Raw genomic sequence first — 23,384 nt, forward strand, 5'->3', positions numbered from 1 at the left:
TATTTTGGGGAGTGGATGTAGATATCTCTATCAGTTTAGATTGGGAGATTGAAGCCCCTCCATCTGGCATTGGGGATAGGAGGTATCCGGAGGATTGAAGTGAAGATTCAGACATTCCTAGTAACGTGTTAGACCCCACTAAGATCATCCTCGTTCCCCCTTTTCCTTTCTGACTTGTCTGGTCTGAAAACTTTTCTCTGTTTGTCTGGTTTGTCTGATTTGTCTTATGCATAACCTGGCTGGCTATCTGGGAGGTTGAGACTGCAAGGTTATCTCCATTGCTTTTGTCGGTCTGTCTGTTTGTCTTACATATGATTACTTGTCCTCGTAAGGTTTTTCAGTGTCGTCACCTCGTTAATCCCTATCTGTACAAAACCCCTCATCAGGTTCAAGAACAACTTTGACGTAAGTTTCTTGAGACTGACAATTAGTTTCATCAGTCTGAGAAAGTCCACCATGTACAGATTATTTTAGAAGTGTGTCCCCCGAAGAGGTTAGGGTCGTAAGATAAGAACCCAAGAAATCCTGAAAGAATTAAACCTAATTAGAGAAGAGATAAATTTCCAGGCAGATCAGGAAATCAACAAGCATTGTGCTCGAGAGGCTCAAACTCTCCCCTTTGTCAATCAAGGTTGATCCTGCCTGAGGAAGGAAAAGGAGAGTTCAAACAAAAGCGGTATTAGCATGCGGGGAGGACCATCTATTCCAGCTGAATCCTGGCTGGGCTGCATTTTGGCCAATTTGAAAAGGTATGGTTATGAGCCCATGACCAAAAAGTGAATGATTCGCCTGTTTAACAGCACATGGCCTCAATACCAGTTGGGGGACCAGGAACAGTGGGCCCCAGAGGGGTCTTTATGTTATAATACAATACTTCAATTGGATTTGTTCTGAAGGAAAACTAAAAAGTGGGATGAAGTCCCTTATATACAAGCCTTCATGTCTAACAGACCTTGCACCCCCCTAATCAGGTTTTCTTCCAGGGAAAATCAAAGGCCAAAGTACTCCCTGAATCCTCATCAGAGGACCCACTCTTAGAGGGATGGGCTCCAGCCTCCGTTCTGGCTCCCCCTCCCCCATATAGAGGAGGCACGGTAGAAATCGAGGGGTCAGACCATGAAACAACAGTAAGGTCTATAAACAGAATGGCCGAGCCCAATTCTAGTTTGGCCAGCCCATCAAAGGCTGATGAAGGAGGAGTATCAGACAGTGAGGGTTCGACTTCTTCAGGTATGGTCTCCCCCTCTCGTGCCCATCAGGGTACCATTTTCAGTGAGGGTGCCTCAGGAATCCATGCAGGGCAATGCCCACTAAGAGAAGTTCTGGCGGGAGTGGATGATGAGGGGTGGCCACAAGGACAATGCTGGTTCATACTCCATTTTCCACCCCTGATCTATATAACTGGAAGAGCCATAACCCACCCCACCCCTCAATGGAGTGACCCAAACAGAATGGCTGAACTGTTTCTATTTTCTCTACTCACCGCCCTACCTGAGCAGATATGTAAGTGCTCCTCACCACTCTGTTAACTTCAGAAGAACGTGGTATGGTGTTAGAGCAGGCTCCAAAAGAGGCCAATAGGTTCCATAACTTAGACCCTAATAATGGAGCCCGACCCCCTGGGACAGAAGCCATCCCTACTAGAGAACTGGGTTGGAATCACAATCGTGAAGAAGGGGTGAGTAGATTTTAGTTCTTCAGATTACCTAATCGTTGAGTTGAGAAACGGGGCCCCCAAACCCAAGAACTTACAAAAGGTTAGAGAAATTATCCAGGGAGAAAAGGAAGATCAATCCACTTTCTTAGAAAGGGTGACAGACGCGTTTCGTCAATACACTTGATATCAACACCAAAGATCCCAACACCAGGCTTATAAACATGACTTTTATTTCGCAGAGTACCCCTAATATTCGGAAAAAATTACAAGAATTAGAAGGAGAACTTGGGATGCCAATAGGGCAGCTGCTTGAAGTAGCTTTTAAAGGTGTTCAATAATCGGGACCAGGTAGCAGAACAGTGAGAAAAACAAAAGATGAAACAAAAGGCAGCCTTACTAGCAGTGGCCCTAGCCCACCTGAATGAAGAAGGGGGAAGAGAGATAACAGCCATAAAAAGGACCACGCCAGGTCAAGGTGGGAGACCTTTAGAACCTGACCAGTGTGCCTGCTAAAAGACAGCGCCACTGGAAGCAGGAGTGCCCAGAGACAAAGGAAAGGTGAGACAGACCAAAATCTGCCATTCTCCAGGCTTATCAGGAAGGGCCCTCACAGTTAGATGCTTCTGAATGATGGGACCCAGGGCCTCAAACCTCACCGGCTATCTCCCACTGCAAGCCCTGGGTAACTCTAAAGGTGGAAGGATGCCCTATTGACTTTATTCTGGACACGAGTGCCACTTTTTCAGTTTTGAACACCACAAAGTACTGTGTGTTCCACTGTGTAATCCACGTACTGCCCCAGTGGTAGAGGTTTCAAGGGAACTTTCAAACCGGCCCTTCCTCCAACCGATGAATTGTGAAATAGGAAAAGACTTGCTATACAACGAGTTCCTTTATAGGCCAGAGTGCCCTGACCCCCTCCTCGGGAGGGACCTATTGTCAAAACTTGGGGCACAAGTCACTTTTGGACCGTTTCGAATTTTGGTGCAAATTCTGCCCGAACAGCAATGCACTTTGCAGGCAGCCTTGCTGCTATAGGAACCAATGGCCCCTAGAGACATCTCTGTCCACATACAGCAAGAAGTGAACCCAGAAGTCTGGGCATCAGGGAGGCTGGGAAGGGCCAGGTTCGCTAAGCCAGTTAAAATTGCCTAAAGCCTAGAGAGAGCCTGTTGTAAATCAGAAACAACATCCCCTCCGTAGAGAAGCTCTGGAAGGGATTGCTTCACTGGTCCACCGATATGCAGAGATTGGACTTTTAAGACCATACCAGTCTATAACACCCCCATTCTGCCAGCATTAAAGCCCAGGACAGGAGAATATCGGTTCGTGCAAGATTTAAGAAAGATTAATCAAATAGTAGAAGACATTCACCTGGTTCTGCCCAACCTATATACTCTCCTACTAACCATACCCAGCAAGTATGCTTGGCTTTCAGTATTATATCTGAAAGATGCCTTCTTTTGCATTCCCTTGCAGCCTGAGTCTCAACTTTTGTTTGCATCTCAATGGACTGATTTAGAAACAGGGGCAAAAAGACACCTCACATGGCAGGTGCTGGTCCAAGGGTTCAAAAACTCCCCCACAATTTTCGGAGAGACATTGGTTAAAGACATGAGGGCCTTGCAACTAGAAAAGGGGATGGTCTTACAGTATGCAGATGGCATTCTGGTGGCCAAGTGAAATTCAAGAAGATTCAGATCAAAATACCATCATGGTCTTAAACCATCTGGCTAGGTGCAGGTACTGAGTCTCCAAAAACAAGGCCCAAATATAACAAGAAGAAGATATCGGGGGTTCCAAATATCACAAGGGCAGCAGAGCCTTCTCCAGGACCGACGAGAAACCATTATGCAGGTAGTGCCCCCTATCTCTAAGCGACAACTTAGAGGTTTTCTCAGGATGGCAGGTTTTTGTCCAATCTGGATACCAAGGTTCAGACTCACGGCAAAACCCTTGTATGAAGCCCTGAAGGGAGGGGATAGGGAACCCCTGTTTTGGACTGCTGAATGTCAACAAGCTTTTGAAAACATTAAATATAAATTAATGATGGCCCCAGCATTAGGGTTACCTGATCTCCAAAAACCATTCAAACTATTTGTACATGAGAGACAGGGAGTTGCTCTAGGAGTGTTGACCCAGACTTTGGGACCAGCGAAGAGGCCAGTAGCCTATTTTTCCAAACAGCTAGACAAAGTGGCTCAAGGATGGCCCCCTTGCCTCCGGGCTGTGGCTGCAACATGTGACTTACTACAAGAAGCTGAAAAATTTACCCTCTGACAAAAGGTGATGGTTCACATGCTTCACACTGTCCTTCCCCTCTTAGAAGAAAAAGGGAGGTTTTGGCTTACAGTGGGATACATGGGGAAATACCAAGCAATCCTATTAGACAACCCAAATGTAACCTTAAAGGCCCTTTCTGATCTCAACCCAGCTACCCTACTACCCATCTTAGAAGAAGAGCCAATACATGACTGTTTAGAGATTATAGAGAAGAGGTTTATTCCAGCAGGCCCGATCTATCAGACACCCCTTTAACTGACCCCGAGCTAGAAATGTGCACCAATGGTAGCAGCTTCATGTATAAAGGACATCAAAGGGCAGGCTATGCAGTGGTGACTCGGGCTGAAATTTAGAGGCAGCTCTGCTTCCTGCTGGCACCTCAGCACAAAAAGCTGAGTTAATAGCCCTTGGGCGGGCCCTGTGCCTGGGAACAGAAAGGCGTGTAACAGTGTACACGACAGCAGATACGCCCATCTCGTGCTCCACTCGCATGGGGCATTGTGGAAGGAGAGGGGTCTCCTTACTTCTGCCAGCAAAGAGATAAAGCATGTACCAGAAATTCTTGAGCTCCTAGAAGCAGCCAATGACCCCCTCCAGGTGGCAGTGGTGTACTGCCCCAGGCACCAGAAGGGAAAATCCCCTGAAGCTGTAGGGAACCGGAAAGCAGACGCAGAGGTCAAAAGGGCTGTGATGCAAGGAGACAAGATAGAGAAAGAAATAGTCCTGATCCCTCACCTGGACCCTGCTGACCTTCCCGCACCTACCTACACCATTCAGGACTTAAAAAGGGCTGAAGAATGGGGTTTTCGCCCAGCTCCCCATTCCAACCAGTTAGTAAGCCCTGAAGGGAAACTGCTGTTACCAGAAGCCCAGGTATACGGTGTGAAGTCGACTTTACATGAAGAAGCTCATTATGGGAGAGATGCCAGTCTTCAGTGGATCCAACAGGTGGTCACAGGACCAAGTCTCCTCAAGGTCATTTGAGAAGTCACAAGATGCCACCTTTTTGCAAAGAATAACCCAAAAACTGTGCCCCTTCCAATGGAACCGGGAGTCCAACATCGAGGAACTAACATGGGAGAAGATTAGCAATTAGACTTTACAGTGATGGTCCGGGCACCTGGAAACTTCAGGTATCTGTTGGTCTTTATGGATACCTACTCAGAGTGGGTAGGGGCTTTCCCTTGTCAAACTGAGCAAGCTTGAGAAGTAATCAAGGTATTACTTAAAGAGATTATCCCTCGGGTCAGTTTGCCAATTTCAATTCAAAGCGACAATGGAGGAGCTTTCATAGCACAAACAACCCAAGAAGTCAGCAAAGTCCTGGATATAAATTGGAGGCTACATTCTTCCTGGAGGCCACAGTCAACAGGGAAGACTGAGAGGATGACTCACACCCTAAAAAAGGCCCTGGCAAAAATATGTCAAGAGACTAACATGGTTACAAGTCCTGCCTATTGCACTGTTTAGAATCCGAGTGGCCCCTCGAAGTGGGCTTAAGTTAAGCCCTTATGAATTGGTATATGAGAGACCATTTCTGAAAAAGTCTACCTTCCCCACCTCAGTAATGACAGAGGTGGAAAAGAGAGACTGGGTCCGTTCTCTGGGTGCTGTTGTAAACATTATTAACCAATATGCCTCTCTCCATCTGTCTTTTCCCTCTGATACCCCTCTTCACAGGTTCCGGCCAGGAGATCGGGTATTACTAAAGTCTTGGAGATACCAACACCCTGAAGACCAGCTGGTTCCCAAATGGGAGGGGCACTTTGAAGTCCTCCTGACTACTCACTCATCTTTAAAGTTGGTGGGAGTGACCGCATGGGTGCATCATTCCAGAGTGAAAATGGCTCCACTTGAAAAAGAAGGAACTGAAGAGTCACCTTATTCCTGCACACAGGTTCAAGGTTTAAAGTACAGGTTTAAAAAAAATTACCAAATGATAGTTTTAGCCTTTGTTTTTCTCTTCTTCCAAGGCACATGCCACACCGTGACACCAAATCAGGCCTCTGCGATTCTGCAAGCCAGAGGAACCCTGACCTTAAAAGTAAGAGATGCCCTGACTCTCCCGTGTATGGTATCATCTCTAACTCCAGTTGGCCCCATTAAATGGATAATGCTTACCCCAGAAAAAGAACAGACAGTTGTCTGGGACTTTAAAACTGCTGGCTCCTCCTGAGTGACGCCCATGGCTGACACCACTCAATCGTACAATTGAGATTTTTTTGATCATTATTTCAGCTATAACCTTGTCTGATACAGGGTTTTATTACTCTGCAAAGTTTAAAAAAAGGGTTGCCAAAAGATATTGAAATCAGTAGGGGTGAAGGAATCCAGATGGTTGTTGTAGGATATCAAGAGCCTGCCCACCTCCCAGATGGGTGGGACTGGTCATCTAATGGCCTAGTCACCATGTTCCAAGTAGTGGCCATAGGAGGAAATCTCAGCAACTGCTGGATATGCCATCATCTTCCTTGGTCAGGAGCACCTTTGAGCTCCATGGCAGCCCCAGTTTTTGACTATAACAAAGATGTCCCTAACTGTAACTTGACTCACTGTGCCCCCAAGGCTCCAATCCGAGCTCAGCTTGTACAGTACCCATTTTCCATACCTTGTTTCCTCCTTGCTAATCTTTTAATCATACCATGGGAAACAAAGTCACAAAGCCCCAGAGCTAAGGTCACACGGCAGGTTTTTTGAGACTTCTGGCTTCTTTCGTCCTGTAACGAATCTTTGACCATAGCCCAGTTGATTTACATCAACTCTAGTATTCCCAATGGCCCCAATAAGAATCCATCCTTATGTGCTCCACCGGGGTACACCTTCTTATGTGGAGGGAGATACTACCCCACCAGTAAAGTCCCTGTCCCTAGGCCATCACCTTACACCTGGGCCATTCAGTGCTTAACAGGAGTTCACTTTGTGGGACAGTGTACTCTAGGATTCCTGACCTTCCCAACCTAAGTTTATCCACCATTCGCCTAACACATCGTGAAGATCCCACAAAAGAAAAGGCATGTGTTTTCAGTAGATCCTACATCCCTAGAGGTGACAGGGATGGAGAGTAACCCCATTCTAGAGGAAAACGGGTTTGGGTGGTGGTTCTTGAGAACAACTTTTCCAGGTTTAGGAATGTACCACATGGAGGCAGCCATTAGAAACTTCTTGGACACTATCCACCTGCTAGCCCTAAGAACTGAAAAGGCTCTTAGAGCCCAGCAAACCTCTTTAAACTCCTTGGTAGAGGTGGTCCTAGATAATAGAATAGTCTTAGGTTTCTTCCTAGCCAAATCTGGAGGAGTGTGTGCTGTGATTAACAAAGCCTGTTGTGCCTGGATAAACACCACCAGAGAGGTACAGGTAGGATTGGATGCTATCCACAAGGTAACCAAATGGACTGACCCAACACCTAGGCAAGAGAGCAAGTGGGATTGGTTCACTAATCTTTTCCCAATCTTGGGGTCCTGGTTGACCCCTTTAATAACTTTGGGAGCAACAGTCACTTTGGTCTGCATTTGCACTCCCTGTCTGATAAAAGTGGTTACCAGGGGCACCACCAGCACCCTCAAGACTAGAGAGAGAGATCTTTGCCCTGGTAGACTGAACTACTCCTTTCCCAGACTCCAGGGATCTGTGTCACTTAATCCAGTAAGACATTGACAAATTTCGTCTTTCCAAACCACCACCTATATATGACCCCTAGTAGATGTCAGGTTTCTCTCCCCAACCGACACCCTCATCCAACAGGAAGTAGCTAGAGAGAGAGAGATGGTGCCCTGTTTCCCAAGACTGAGAAACCTACAACAAAAAGGGAGGATTGAAACAGGCTGCTCAGCCATATCTTGAACAGTACCTGATAATTTTTTTTCCTTCTTCTTTCTCTTCTTTCCCTCCCCTAGCCCATCTCTGTCTCCAAGTAAGATCCTGATGTCAGCTCCTCCAAAAGGTTGAGTGTTAACCAATGTTTCCTCTCCCAAAAAAATAGTTCCTCTAGGATCGTGGAAAACAAGTGATACTGATATAAGCCTGTCAAATAAGATGAAGGATGGCACCAGTCCCCCATGAGCTGATGGGATGATGGCAGGAAAAGATCAACGTGTTTGAGATACAACCACCGAAACCAAACAGAAGAAAGAGAATGCACATTCCACAAGTCCCTAAAACTTATGGCCCCTTTTCCCTTAAAAACCCTAGTTGACCTGTAGTTCAGTGAGACAGACGACTTTAGGAGGAGATCATTCCCCTCTGTCTCCACATACAGGTATATCTAATAAAGTTCTTGCTACCCACCTCACTCCTGTCTCAAGAATTGGCTGTTTGCAGCAGGTAGCTCTAACTCACAAAATTGCAGTAACACTGCTTGTTTGAGTTTCTTCTCTATCTTCTATGAAACTTCTTAATATTGTCCTCCAAAATATTTTCACTATATGAACTATAGATTTTGTACTTCCCAATTTGCAGTTAATATAGTAGCTCTGTCACTGCATTTTAGTTTCCTTAAAAACTTTATTTTATCTAGCATCTTGTTTTCAAAATTACATTTTTATGTTATTCAGAAATAAAACATATATAACGTAAAAAAAAATTTTTTAAAGTTTACTCATTTGCTTTAATAAGCTGTATATAAAAAAATTTTTTTATCATAAATATGTTCTTCCTATGTGTTTTTTTTATGTATCTTAAGAATTATTGTCCTTCTTTTATTTTGCAGATCCCCCCACCCCACATCCCTTTTCCTTCTCTTTACTCTTCCAAAAATGAGGAGAGAGTAATCAGATCAGTTATTTATCCATAAACTGAGTTGACAGACTTTTCTCAGCTCTCTATTTTCTTTCTCTGAGATTTAAGTTTGAGAAATGATTTATGTAAATTAGTAACATCAATTTAACAATTCTGCAAACTGCAAATGATAAGTACAAAGTCAAAAAACAAAAAATCAAATCCACTATCAACGAGTCAATTCTGACTCATAGTGACCCTACAGGACAGAGTAGAACTGCCCTATAGGGTTTCCAAGGAGTGGCTGGTGATTCCAAACTGCTGACCTTTAGTTTAGCAGCTGAGCCCTTAACCACTGTTCCTACAAAGCCAGGGTGATGGAAATTACCAGTAAGAAAGTGATTTCTATGATGAGTCCAAAATGATGAGTACACATTATTCAAATTGACTGGAAAAAGTTGGGGTGAAGGAGATATTTAGGGAGGATTTCCAGTATGTACACCATGGAGAATAAAGAAAGCATACTGTATCAGGGAAATGCAAACTAAAGGTAGGCAGGTTCCAAATCATTCCAGATCATTCCTTGTTTTGCTCATAAATTTGGGCTACACTATAAACCAGCATTTCTAAAAATGTGTTCCACACCAAATTAGTCCTGCAAGGCATTCCATAAAAAAAGAAGTAGGTTCCATAATCAAATAAGTTTGGTAAACCTTACATGTTATATCCTTCACCCTTTTTGGAGACTCAGAGTAAACATTAGCACAGTGAGTGCCAACAGTAAGGGTCTTAAGACGACCTATTACAAATAAAACTACTTAATCTTAGCTTAATTAGTACTTAGATTTGTATTTAGTGAATTTTGTGAGAATAAATTAGTGAGGGCAAAAAGGTTTTCACAATCCAAAGAAGAAATCTAAGTATGGTAATAGAGAAGTCTGTAGACATCCTTTACTGTCACTAGGGAACCTTGGAGAGGGAACAAAACAAAACAAAACCAGTTATTTGGGGCTTACAGTGAACAACAGAAAAGACAGCAATGGATACATTTTCTCTGTCTAGAGGAGGGGGCCATCAAGAGTTGGTTTTAGAACAAGCTTGCATCAGAATCATTCAGAGGACTTGTTAAAACACAGATTGCAGTGTCCCACACCCAAAATTCCTGATTTAAGAGTCTGGGGTGGAGCCTGAACATCCACTTTTCTAGAAAGTTCCTAGGTATTTCTGCTGAGCTAGGGACCACACTTTGAGAAAAACCAGTTTAAAGAACTGATGAGCATCAGAACTTCCTATGTGCTTTTTTAAAAATGTAGCTGAAGGGAAAAAAACCTATTAATAATTACTTTATCTTTCTTTTAATAAAAATAGAAATACAACAACTGTGGTGTTGCCTTTGAATATCTCTGAAAGATATCAATACTGATCAGTTTACCAAACTTCTAAATGGGAGCCTTTATACCTCAAAATAAATAAATAAATAAGTTGAATAAATGATTCTGTTATTATTTGCACTGATAAAGAAGATTTGAATATTTGTATTTGTTTTGCTTCAGAATATTTTTATCTTCTCTTCCAGCAAGAGTAAAGACTAAATGATAAGAACTCCAATGCAATTCTCAATAATAATATTATTACCTGCCATCAAGTTGCTTTTCAACTCATAGTGACCCCATGTGACAGGGCAGAAATGCCCCATAGTTTTCCGGGCTGTAATCTTTACCGGAGCAGATCGACAGGTCTTTCTACCCCAGAGTCACTCCTCGCAGTTAGCAGCTGTGTGCTTACGATTGTACCACCAGGTCTCCTCTTTAATAATGCCAGCACCTGGAACAGTCATACATTTTGCATTTTGTAGAATTGAGTCCACATGAAAATCCTTTTCAGACAGTGTTAACATTCCCCCTATTAGAGATTAGGAAAAATGATTTAGACTGATTTAAGAGGTTAAATCATGTGTCTGAGTTCATATACCTGGTTGGCTTTGGAACCTGATTTCAAACACAGGTCAGGCTGATTTTAAACTAATGAACTCTCCATGTTTCTCTAGCTTACCTGATAACAATCACCAGGAGTGCTTGTTAAGTAGAGTGGCTGGCGGGTTCAAACCACTGACCTTTTGGTTAGCAGCAGAGCGCTTTAACCACTGAGCCACCAGGGTTCCAGAATTTCCAAGAAAGAACCCTGGAAATCTATAATGTTTAACAAGCAACACAAGTGATTCTTAGTATAGGCAGCTTTGAGAAATACGGCATCATTCCCTTTCTAGAATGCCTAGAACAGTGAAGATATGGAGGATAGAAGTTGTAGAAGCTTCCAACTTTTATCTCATTTTCAAGGTATTAATAAAATGAAGTAATTAATAAAATATATTTATGTAGTTACAACGCCATTATTGTTATTCCCTTCCAGCAGTTTTTGGTAATGCTAAACATTTTTTTACTCAACGTAATAGCTTTTTCCAATTATCTTTAAACTATTTTTTTATTAATTTTTATCTGTGTTGCTCAGGAAATATAAATGTTATGATACCAGAATAGCACAGATCATAAATCCTGCATATGAATTTAAATTAAAGGAAGAATACATTTGGTACTAAGGAAAGGAAAAAAACATCAGTGGAGGTAATCATATCCTCCATGCAGCTCATTTCTGAATAAACATTGAGTTAATATACCAAAGTTACATCACAGAAGGAGAAAGTTCTCCTCGACTTTGTTAAACTGAGCAAAAAAGTATTTGGCCCTTAAAAAAGAGTAATTTTCTCAACTCCAGTTTTACCTCTTTCTTTTCTGTAAAAGAGAATCATTTTCAGATTGAAAACAGTACAGCTAGTATAGGTAAGCCCAGGAGTGAAAAATGATAAAAAGGTGTCCAGATACTCAAAATAAGTTAAAGTCACTTGTTTTAACCAAAGTACATTCCAGTGCAAACATGACATTGCTGGAAAAGATGTCAGTATATTCAAGATGCACATATGCCATTCTAATTTTTAAATGGGGCAGGAATGGAAGTATAGGATATACAAACCATATGTCAATGAGTTGGATATTAAATCCTGAGCAAGGCTCAACTACAAATGTTTAAAGGGATACATCAACAACGGATCATTAAATGGTCACAAAAGCCCAGGATAGGTCCTCTAACAGTGAGATAAATCAAAGTAACTTCTTTATATCTCAGGATTAGTAACCTACGGAATCATAAATATATGGTAAATACAACATATCTGAAGGTGATCAGGGTTTTGGCAAATTCTTTCATTAGTCTTTGCGGAAAAGTGGAAGAAATATTCACTGAATGAAGTAATAATTATGGTTATACAACTTACCAAAAAGTGTGCTAATAAATCCAAAACAGACCAACATTTTTATATATACCATGGATGAAAATACAGATGGCGTTCCAGATTTTCAGAAGAAATGAAACTCAAAAAGATATGGAATATACTGGTCCCATAATGGTCATCTCAGAAAAACCACCTAGGTTGGACTGAGGGGCCAAAACTAAAAAATTACTTAAACGTTTTAAATGTCAAGGTCTTATATTTAGACATTTGGATTCCTATATCAGTAAAGGTTTCTTTGAAGAAGCAGGGCCAGTATGACTTATAAGGGATAATGCATTTATAATAGGGAATACACCTTACATAATAGTGGGGACTACCAATGAAGTACAGAGGAAGACAAACCAGGAAGAAAGGCCTGGCAACCTACTTCCCCAAATTAGCCAAAGAAACCCTACGGATCACAAGAGAATATACGGTCCAGTGTAGTTGGAATCCACTCAATGGCAACGGGTTTGGGTTTGGGTTTGGTTTTGTACCGTAAGGAGCCCCGAGGTTGGAAGGCACTCAAAATATACAACGGGTGCAACAATGGACTCCAGCATACCAGCGATGGTAAAGATGGCGCAGGACTGGCAACATTTTGTTTTGTTGTGTTGCACATGGGGTTTCCATGACTCTGACCTGACTGGAAGACAACTAACAACGGTGAAGAAGTCTGGTCCTGAACTCACTGCAGGTCCGCAAAGCAGACCATGGGAAAGAAAATCTTTAGCGAAGCTGGGGGTGGGGAGTGAGGGACACAGGTCGGATTCGCGGAAGGCAAAATGGAATCTGCAACTTTTTTCACTGCCTGCCAGCTCGATGACATACGCGACCAAAAAAAAGAGCCGTGTTCTTCACCCGAAGCTGCTCACATACCTGGCCCAGAACTAGGTGGAACTGAAAGAGGAAACTGATGAAGTGCGACAGCAGCAGCCAGGTAGCTGGCTTACGTTCACAAAAGGGGTCAGTAGATCAACCGCAATGTGCGTAGTCTGCACAGTTGAGGGAAAACTGCCTCTTCATCCAGCCTTTTGTACAATTTTCCTAACCAGGAACCATACAGTGAAGGGAATTCTGGGAAATGTAGTTCCAGCTGAGCTCATTTGCCCCTGCAACAAACAATCAGAGCCCAACCCTTGTGCTTGGCAGCCATACATCTCTTTTAACCCTTATTTAACTTCTAAATTAAAAAAAATAGCAAATTTTTGTTTTGCCTGACATGATGCAGCTGTCCCTCAGACAACTGAAAACATGCTAACTCTCTCAACAAGGAGAAAAAAAATGGTTGCCTAGGAGTTGATTCCGACTCATGGCTACCTCATGTGTTACAGAGTAGAAAGGAGTTCCATAGGAAGCAGATCTCCAGGACTATTTTACCGGGAACTGCGAGGTGGATTCTAACTACCAACCTTTAGGTTAGTAGCTGAATGCAAGCCATTTGTGGTACACAGGGACCTTCTCTCAACAATTTTGTCATCGTTGTGAGGTGCCACTGAGTCGCTTCCGATTCAGTGACTCTATGCACCACAAGGAAACCCTGGTGGGGTAGTGGTTAAGAGCTACAGTTGCTAACCAGAAGGTCAGCAGTTCAAATCCACCAGGCGCTCCTTGGAAACTCGATGGGGCAGTTCTACTCTGTCCTGTAGGGTCGCTATGAATCGGAATGGACTTGATGGTAATGGTTTTGTTTTTCTTTTTTTATGTACAACAAAACACTGTTCAGTCCTGCACCATCCTCACAATCTTTTCTATGTTTGCGCCTGTTATGGCAGCCACTGTGTCAGTCCATCTCCTTGAGGGTCCTCCTCTCTTTCCCTGACCCTCTACTTTACCAAGCATGATGTCCTTCTCCAGGGACTGGTCCCTCTTGATAAGTCCAAAGCATGTGAGGCAAAGTCTTACCATCCTGTCTGCTAAGGAGCATTCTGGTTGTACTTCTTCCAAGGCAGATTTGTTCATTTTTCTGTCAGTCAATGGTATATTCAGTATTTCTCATGGCAGAAACTACATATTGTCCAGTGTTGTATCCATAGCAACCAGCACATTGACATGTGCTCAATATATATCTGATGAACTCTGTATTTCTATAATTTTATCATTAATTACGGCCCTGGTTGGTGCAAACAGTTAAGCATTCAACTACTAATCAAAAGGCTGTCAGTTCCAGTCTATCCAGAGGTGCTTTGAAAGAAATGTCTGGCAATCTGCTTCTTAAAGTCCACAGCTTTGAAACCCCTATGGAGCACAGTTCTCCTGTGCACACCTGGGGTCACCATGAGTCATAATCTACTTGACAGCAACTTTTATTTTTTCTCTCAACAACAGAGGATACAAAAATATCACCTCATCCATCTTTAGGGCTGAGTGTCCCACTTGAATATCCTGTAACTTAAATACTGAAATATCACGCTAACTACTGTTAAATATTTTATGTTAAATAGAAGGGGGGTGACAGGGAAAAACTGGTTAGTATATACACAAATATATTCATCCAATATAAGGAAGTAATACTCAAAAGCTATGTCCATCCATTCTTCCCAATTACCCTCAAACTATTAAAAATGGGTTCTGTTTATACTATAAGTTGTTGTATTTATTTGAATTACAGTTTGTTTACAAATGTATTTCTCCCACTGAGCTGTGAGTTTTTTCATAGCAGAAACTATATATTGACCAGTGTTGTATCCATAGCAACCAGCACAATATCTTATATGTGCTTGATATATATCTAATGAATTCTGCATTTCTATAATTTTATCATTAATTAGGTGTAACATTCTTACAGTACTTATCAATGGATAAAAAACTGTTTGCATAAGGCTTTTAGGTTTTTGACTATCAGAATAAGAGAGAGAGAGAAAAGATGGGGGTTAAAGGCCAGGAGCATGAGAATATGAGGATGGAAGCATAGGTCACCCATGTCCTTTGAGTTGAGAACCCCTATGGAGCCAGTCAGCAAGAAAGCATCTGTTTCCAAGAGACAACAAAGTGCAGAGGGGGAAAATAAACACTAGTTTAGGAATCAGAATACTCATATTCTAGTCTCAGCTACCACTTTAACTCATTGAGTGACCTTGGACATTTAACCTAACCACTCTGGGCTTTAGTTTCATCTATATAATTGAGAAATTGGACTAGAGAATATCTCAGGTCTTTTCCAACTCTAATGCTATTAAATCCATAAAGTTTGCTTTCCCACTTGCCTATTCTAAAACTGTCTGCTATTAGAGATCCTCCTTCAAATTAGGCAAAAGCACTAGGGCCCGGATCCCCAAAAGGCACTAGTGACTAGTGACTAGAAGTCGCTAATCCTTACTTGTATTGAAGGTGGGTTAGAGTGAATGCTTTGGTTATGTTACCAGATTCTCTGTCAGCTTGGCTGTAAGAAAGATAGATAAACCAAAACACCCATTGTCATTGAGTTGATTCCGACTCATAGTGACTCTATAGGACAGAGTAGAACTGCCCCATAGGGTTTCCAATGAGCGACTGGTGGATTCGAACTGCCGACATTTTGGTTAGCAGCCATATAGCTCTTAACCACTGTGCTGCCAGGGTTCCAATAAATAGACAGACAGATAAAGATTAGATAGTTGCTGAGGAGTCAGCTCCAACTCATGCAACCTTATGTACAGCAAAACAAAGTATTGCATGGTCCTGCATCTCCTCATGATTGTCAGCATGTTGAAGTCTATCATTATGGCTATTGTGCCAATCCATTTCACTTAGAGTTTCCCTGGACCTCAATGGACCTCGGCTTCACCAAAGATGATGTCCTCCTCCAGCAATTGATCCCTCTTGATGAAGTGTCCCAAGAGAACAAGTCAGAAAATGGATAATTTTCAGAAGTAGATTTCCAGGCCTTTCTTCCTAGTCTGTCTTAGCCTGGAAGCTCTGCTGAAACCTGTCTACCATGGGTGACTCTACTGGTATTGGAAATATCAGTGGCATAGCTTCCAGCAGCACAGCAACACACAAGCAACCACAGTGCACAAACTGACAGATGGTTAGTGGAAGAAGATACACAGGCATACCTCAGAGATATTGTGGGTTCGGTTCCAGATCACCACAATAAAGTGAATATCACACTAAAGAGAGTCACATGAATTTTTGGTTTCCCATGCATATAAAAGTTATGCTTATATTGTAGTCTATTAAGTGTGCGATAGCATTATGTCTAAAAAAAGTGTATATACCTTAATTGAAAAAAAAAAACTTTATTGCTAAAAAAGGCTAACCATCACCTGAGCTTTCAGCGAGCTATAATCTTTTTACTGGTGGAGGGTCTTGCCTCGATGTTGATGGCTGCTGACTGACCAGGGTGGTGTTTGCTGAAGGTTGGGTTGGCTGTGGCAATTCCTTAAAATAAGACAACAATGAAGTTTGCCACATTGTTTGATTCTTCCTTTCATGTGATGCTATTTGATAGCATTTTACCCACAGTAGAACTTCTTTCAAAACTGGAGTCAATTCTCTCAAAGGCTCCTACTGCTCTATCAAATAAGTTTATGTAATATCCTAAATCCTTTGTTGTCATTTCAACAATGCTTCTTCACCAGGAGTAGATTCCATCTCAAGAAACCATTTTCTTTGCTCATCCACAAGAAGCAACTCCCCATCTATTAAAGTTTTATCATGACATTGCAGCAATTCAGTCATATCTTCAGGGTCCACTTCTAGTTCTCTTGCTGTTTTCACCACATCTGAAGTTACTTCCTCCACTGAAGTCTTGAAGCCCTCAAAGTCATTGATGAGGGTTGGAATCAACTTCTCCCAAACTCCTGTTAATGTTGATATTTTGATGTCCTCCCATGAATCACAAATGTTCTTAATGGCATCTGAGATGGTGAATCCTTCCCAGAACGTTTTCAATTTACTTGCCCAGATCCATCAGAGGAATCACTATCTATGGCAGCTATAGCTTTAAGAAATGTATTTCGTAAATAATAAGACTTGAAAGTTGAAATTACTCCTTGATCCATGGGCTACAGAATGGATGTTGTATTAGCAGGCATGAAAACAACATTAACCTCCTTGTAAATCTCCATCAGAGCTCTTGGGTGACCAGTTGCCTTGTCAATGAGCCGCCATATTTTGAAAGGAATTTTTTTTCTGAGCAGTAGATCTCAACAGAGGGCTTAAAATGTTCAGTAAACCATGTTGTAAACAGATGTACTATCATCCAGGCTTTGTTGTTCCATCTATAGAGCACGGGCAGAGTAGATTTAGCATAAAATTCTTAAGGACCCTAGAATTTTCAGAATGGTAAATGAGCATTGACTTCAACTTAAAGTCATCAGCTGCATTAGCTCCTAGCAAGAGAGTCAGCCTGTTCTTTGAAGCTTTGAAGCCAGGCATTGACTTCTCCTCTCTAGCTGTGATAGTCCTAGATGCATCTTCCTCCAGTATAAGGCTGTTTCATCTACACTGAAAATCTGTTGGTTAGTGTAGCCCTCTTCATCAATTATCTTAGCTAGATCTTCTGGATAACTTGCTGCAACTTCTACATCAGCCCTTGCTGCTTCCCCTTGCACTTTTATCTTACGAAGATGCCTTCTTTCCTTAAACATCATAAACCAACCTCTGCTAGCTTCAAATTTTTCTTCTGCAGCTTCCTCACCTCTCTCAGCCTTCATAGAATTGAAGAGAATTCGAGCCTTGCTCTAGATTAGGCTTTGGCTTAAGGGAATGTTGTGGCTGGTTTCATCTTCTATCCAGACCACTAAAACTTTCTCCATATCAGCAATAACTGCTGTTTCGCTTTCTTATGACTTTTCTTTTCACTGGAGTAGTACGTTTAATTCCACTCAAGAACTTTTCCTTTGCATTCACTACTTGGCAACTGTTTGGCACAAGAGGCTAGCTTTCGGCTTATCAGTTTTCAACATGCCTTCCTCGCTTTTTCCTCGCTAAGCTTAATCATTTCTAGATTTTGATTTAAAGTGGGAGACAACTCTTCCTTTCACTTGAAAATTAGAGGGCCTATTTCAATATTTTCATGTCTCAGGGATTAGGGAGGCCTGAGGAGTGGGAGAGAGATAGGGGAATGGCTGGTGGATGGAGCAATCAGAACACACACAACATTTATCGATTAAGATCACCATCTCATATGGGTGTTGTTTGTGACTCCCCAAAACAATCACAGTAGTAACATCAAAGATCATGGATCACAGATCACCATAACAGATACCATAATAATGGAAAAGTTTAAAGTATTGCGGGAATTACCAAAATGTGACATAGAGACACAAAGTAAGCACATGCTGTTGGAAGAATGGTGCTGATAAATGGTGCTTAATGCAGGGTTGCCACAAACCTTCAATTTGTAAAAAATGCAGTATCTATGAAGTGCAATAAAGAAAAGCATAGTAAAACAAGGTATGCCTGTAGTAGGATTCAAATGTTAGGGTGAAATGGAATCACTGAATTGAATCTATGCTATCCCAGATAAAATAGGCAAAGTTTCACAGCATATATAAGGACTTGGAGGTCATGGGGATCATGGGTGGTACAAGCAGACCCTAGGTGACCAACGAGTATCTTAAAGCTCTAGAGGAGAAATTGGGTCCTTGTAAAGTGCTCCAGCCTGAACTCTGGTCCTAGATTTCCTGGAAGTATATGTGAGTAGATGACAAAAAGGTCCAGACAATGGGATACCAGCCAGAAGGTGGATGCCAAAAGATGGGTCCAGGAAGAGCCACCAACATGGAATCCCTATTTGTTCTGACCTTTACAAGGATCACATTCCTTAATTCTCCCAATAACCCAGTTAAGTAGGAACCGTGATCCTCTTTATAGGTAAGGAAATAAAAGCCCAAGATCACACAGGTCATTAGAGAAAGAGCTAGGACTGAACCAGTTCTACCTGACTCCAAAGCCATGCTCTTCCCACTTTACAAAGGCCATGTTTGCACTGTAATGCCTCAGAAATTTGCCCAATATCAACTTTGTCTGGAGACGTGCCAATTTTAATAAAAACAAATTACAAAAAATAATTTTTAATCATTATCAGATGACTATCATTAACCAGAAACCCTGGTGGCATAGTGGTTAAGTGCTACGGCTGCTAACTAAGAGGTCGGCAGTTCAAATCCACTAGGCGCTCCTTGGAAACTCTATTGGGCAGTTCTACTCTGCCCTATGGGGTCACTATGAGTCGGAATCGACTCGATGGCAGTGGGTTTGTTTTGGTTTTTGGGTCATTAACCACAGATTTTTCTACTTTACCGAAGTATTCCTTGAATCATTGGTTCAGCTCAATGTGGTGACTACCATTTTTTACCAATCACTGATAAACAAATAATTTTTCAGTCAACTTAAGGTCCATCAGAATAAAGATAAGAAAAACTAGTCTTGGTAAGGAATCCCTGGGACGCTTCTCTCTTCCACGGGCCTAGGCTCTGCCAATCTAGAGCCTAACAAGGGTGAAATTTTCTTCCTTTGGTCACCAGACTGTCTCCAAAAGAAGTCAAAGCCTAATATACAAACATGACTTATACAATTTAACAATAGCACAGCAGTTTGGTTTTAGCTTTCAAGGCCTCTTCTAAAATCAAAGATGTGATTTGTCACTTAGCATAATTTTTAAGGATAGATGGGATATTTTGCCTGAGTGTGGGGTGATGGTAAACCTGTGTATCTGGACTCAAATTTTTAAGGGCTTCGGCCAACCAACCCACCACTGAACACCAGCCACTCTTGTTTTTTTTTCCAAAAACTTTTAAGTAAAAATTTATTATTTTCATTTTTGGTGAAAATACACCCAACAAAACATAATCATTCAACAATTTTTACATGTATAGCTCATTGACAATGGTTACATACTTCACATTGCGTCACCGTTCTCCTTATCTCTGCCCATATTATTTCACCATCGTTAATTTAGACTCTGCCCGTTAAAGTTCTCATTTGTGTTTTAGAGTTACTGTTGTCCATTTAATCTCACATAGATAATTCTTTAAAAAGAGCACAATGTTCAAGATGAACCTTCTTTATTAATCAAGTTAAATTGTTGTTTATTTTAAGATGACTTCATGGGATAGTTTCAGTTCAAGGCTTAAAAGTTGTGTCAAGGCAATAGATTTGGGAGTTCCTCCAATCTCAATGTATCCAGTAAGTCTGGTTTCCAATAAAAATGTGAAGCCCTGTTCCACACTTTTACTCCTTTTGATCAAGAGCACCATTCGCTCTTGATAGGATTAGTTTTCAAGCCTTTGCTCACCTGGCCATTACCAGGAAGGACAAGTGTGTGCGTGTGTGTGTGTGAGTAGTGCATGCATGTGTGTATGTGTAGTGTGTGCATGTTTATGCATGTATGAATGCAGGTGTTAGAAAGTAAAGTTTGCTTAAGCTTTTATCCACACTTAATGAGCCTCTGCCTCTGTGTAATTATCTATTCATCTAGGAGAAAAAAAAAAAAGACTACTCTAGCTGTACCTCAAACTAGATAGCATTTTACCAAACTAATACTGGACATCTTTGAAAACATAATATAAGTCTACATAAAAGTTAGATTCAATTTATAAACACTTTCTGCTTTCAATTTTTTAGTATCACATCCATTGTATAACAGAAGAATACCTAGATGGGCAATACAAAGATACAGAGAGGAAAAGGAGAAAGCATGTTCGCAGCAAAGCAGGGTATGAAGTCATTAAGACAAGAGGAAAATCTAAACAGCCCACAGAGCATAAGAACACAAGACAGAAGAAAAATAATATAGAAACAAAAGGAAAGGCTTCAAAAATATTGAAATACATAAGGATACCATGCATGGGATAGTAAAGAAAATAAAAAGAAAAGCATAGAACCAAAAATAAGAATGGAATGAAGTCCTACACATGGAAAAGGGGATCTTGAGGTGTTTCTAATTCTCAAATCCTGTAGTTTATACAATTCTATAGTTACAAGATATTTGTTTAATGAATTACCTTCAAATCATAATGCATTTTCCATGGAGAAAAGACAAAAATGCTGCTTATTCCCAGGTACCAGCTGAGACAAAACTGCCTTTCTGGATTCCTCCTGAGCTGGAGCCCATGTTTCAACCCGCTTCCTTGTTTATAAGTTGACAGGTGTGGCACACACAGAAACCTCCTAAAATATAAACTGATAAATTGCAAAGCCTGTCAAAGGCTTGGCCCTGTCAGATGGCTGGAGGGAGGGAAAGTACCCCAGACTCCTGTACACTGAAACTTTCTAATGAGAGCAGTAACGTAAAACAGTACACACTTCAAACCACCATGTTATAAACTTCTGTCTCATGAAAGCTGTTCACAAATATGTCCTTGAACTGGAAGAGCTCACCATGAATCTTTCTTGCAGGCAGTGCACATTTTAATGGATGCTAACATGTTTGCAAACATAATGAAAATAGTATTTCCCACAGAGCAGTATGAGATTATTTGAATAAAATATCTGCCTTTGGACATGATCGCAGTAGGATCTGTGCTTTATTTGTGGATTAGAAGCCACAGTGCAGTGTGGACACGTGCTTTATGAGAACTGGCTGTGGAAACCTCTCACCCACTGACATCTGCCCAGATTGTCACTGGTTTTAAATCTCTGCATCTGAATTTTAGAAGCTAAAACTTTGGCACTGCTAAAGAGCCAGGTCTCTAAATGGGAAAGTCTCACGAGGGGATGGAATTCAATACCAGAATTTCAAATGTTTTATCATTGTAGAACAGAAACCGACAAAAGAAAGGGAATACAATGAAAATGCCTGGATCACAGGACTCCAACAAACTGAAAAGTGGTGGCATTTTAATTATAATGGAACTACTACTCCCTTGGGAAGGATTAACACATGTCTCATAGACATTTATTTTGATTGGAAGATACCTTCTTCATACGCAGGGAACAGGATCTAGATTCTATTACTCTGATGCTATGTAAGACTGTGTGCTTGCTAAATGAATATAGAACTCTCGGGGTATTTGTTCCTGCTAAAAAATTGCCCCATGGTAAACCGCTAATATGACGAATGTAACTAATGTCACTGAACTGTACACAGTGGAAATGGCAAATATTTTCTTACATATATCTTACCACAGTAATTAAAAAAAAAAAAAAACTGCTTCAGACAGTGGTCCACATTTCTCTCCAAATCTCTCCCATTCTAAATATTCTTTAGTTACTTCTCTATGCATTTAATGTACATCTGGCTTGTGTCATATGCCTCTGTCTTAGGCTGGGTTCTCTAGAGAAGCAAAACCAACAAAGCCTATATATAGAGACAGTGCACAAAGTAGATTTATCACAGGGAAATGGCTCACACAGTTGTAGAGGCTGGCAAGTCCCAAGTCTGTTTCGTGAGTCAGGTGTCAGGCTGGAGACTTCTCCTGACTCACATAGCTGTAGGGACTGAAAAACCCAAGACAGACAGGTCAGAGAGCAGGCTGCTGGCTCATGGGCTGTGGAGGCTGGCAAATTCCAAGATCAGCAGGCAGTATGGCAGGCCGTCGGCTCAAATTCCAAGAACCAGAGGCCAGATGATGGTGAGCTGGATGCAGGATCCATAGCAAGCAAGCAAATTTTACCAGAACATCCATATGTATTTTGGATGTGGACCACACTCCTGAAGAAACTCCCCTTACAACTGATTGGCTGATAACATCATGGAGGATGATTACATCATTATATAACTGCCAAACTACTGAAAATCATGGCCCAGCCAACTTGACATGCAACATTTAACCATCACAGCCTCTCTTCAATAAATGCTCATCTCCCTTTTAACAAGGTCTGGACTTAGCTCTTCCTATAGGTAGAAACTACAACAGAAGGAAGAGCTGGAAGTAGAGAGTTGATTTGGCATCAGAAGGCAGGAAATAAATTGAACTTATAAAAAGCCACTGAAATGCACAGAGAAATGTTCAAAACCTGACCCACATAAGAAATCAACTGTCACAGACAAATTCTCAAACCTTGGTGGTTTAACACAATAGGATTTTATCTGTCACCCACATGAAGTCCAATTGGCTGGAGTGGGTGGTAGTCATGGTTGTTGGACTCCATATAGTCATTCAGGATTCCAAGCTGACAGAGTCATCTTCCATACAAAGCTTCCAATGTTAAACTGGGTGTCAGCTTCCAGCCAGCTAACAGGGAAAGAGAAAGGGTGAAGGACCACATGAGAGGTCCAGAAATAATGTACCTGTCTTTTGCCCACATCCCATTGGCCAACACTCAGTCATGTAGCTACACCTATAGTGCAAAAGAGGCTGGGAAATATAGTCCAGTGATGTGCCCAGAACAGCTAGCCAGTCACTGCTATACCAAATTAATTTGGAACAAATTCTTCATGCATTTCAGAGGAATTTGAGTTGATCTACAATACATGCAAATAGCACCAAATAACAGTAATAAATTTAATGAGAGACATCATATTTTGAATAT

At 41.4% G+C, this 23,384-nt stretch overlaps 1 long non-coding RNA gene across 4 annotated transcripts in view; it reads right to left on the minus strand.

Moving 5' to 3' along the window:
- The window catches only part of LOC126058770 (uncharacterized), a 275,999-nt gene that overhangs the window by 98,548 nt on the left and 154,067 nt on the right, over window positions 1-23,384 (minus strand). The window contains exon 5 of one of the 4 annotated variants that reach the window (XR_007513287.1): window positions 10,303-10,480. The exons of 2 other annotated variants lie outside the window; for them this stretch is intronic. This is a non-coding gene — a long non-coding RNA (uncharacterized LOC126058770). Of the gene's footprint in view, window positions 1-10,302; window positions 10,481-19,664; window positions 23,087-23,384 lie in introns of those variants that run through there. One more of the 4 variants, XR_007513282.1, reaches the window with a different exon arrangement.

This window comes from Elephas maximus, chromosome 15, assembly GCF_024166365.1.
Source record: "Elephas maximus indicus isolate mEleMax1 chromosome 15, mEleMax1 primary haplotype, whole genome shotgun sequence".
In the NCBI taxonomy this organism is placed as follows: Eukaryota; Metazoa; Chordata; class Mammalia; order Proboscidea; family Elephantidae; genus Elephas; species Elephas maximus.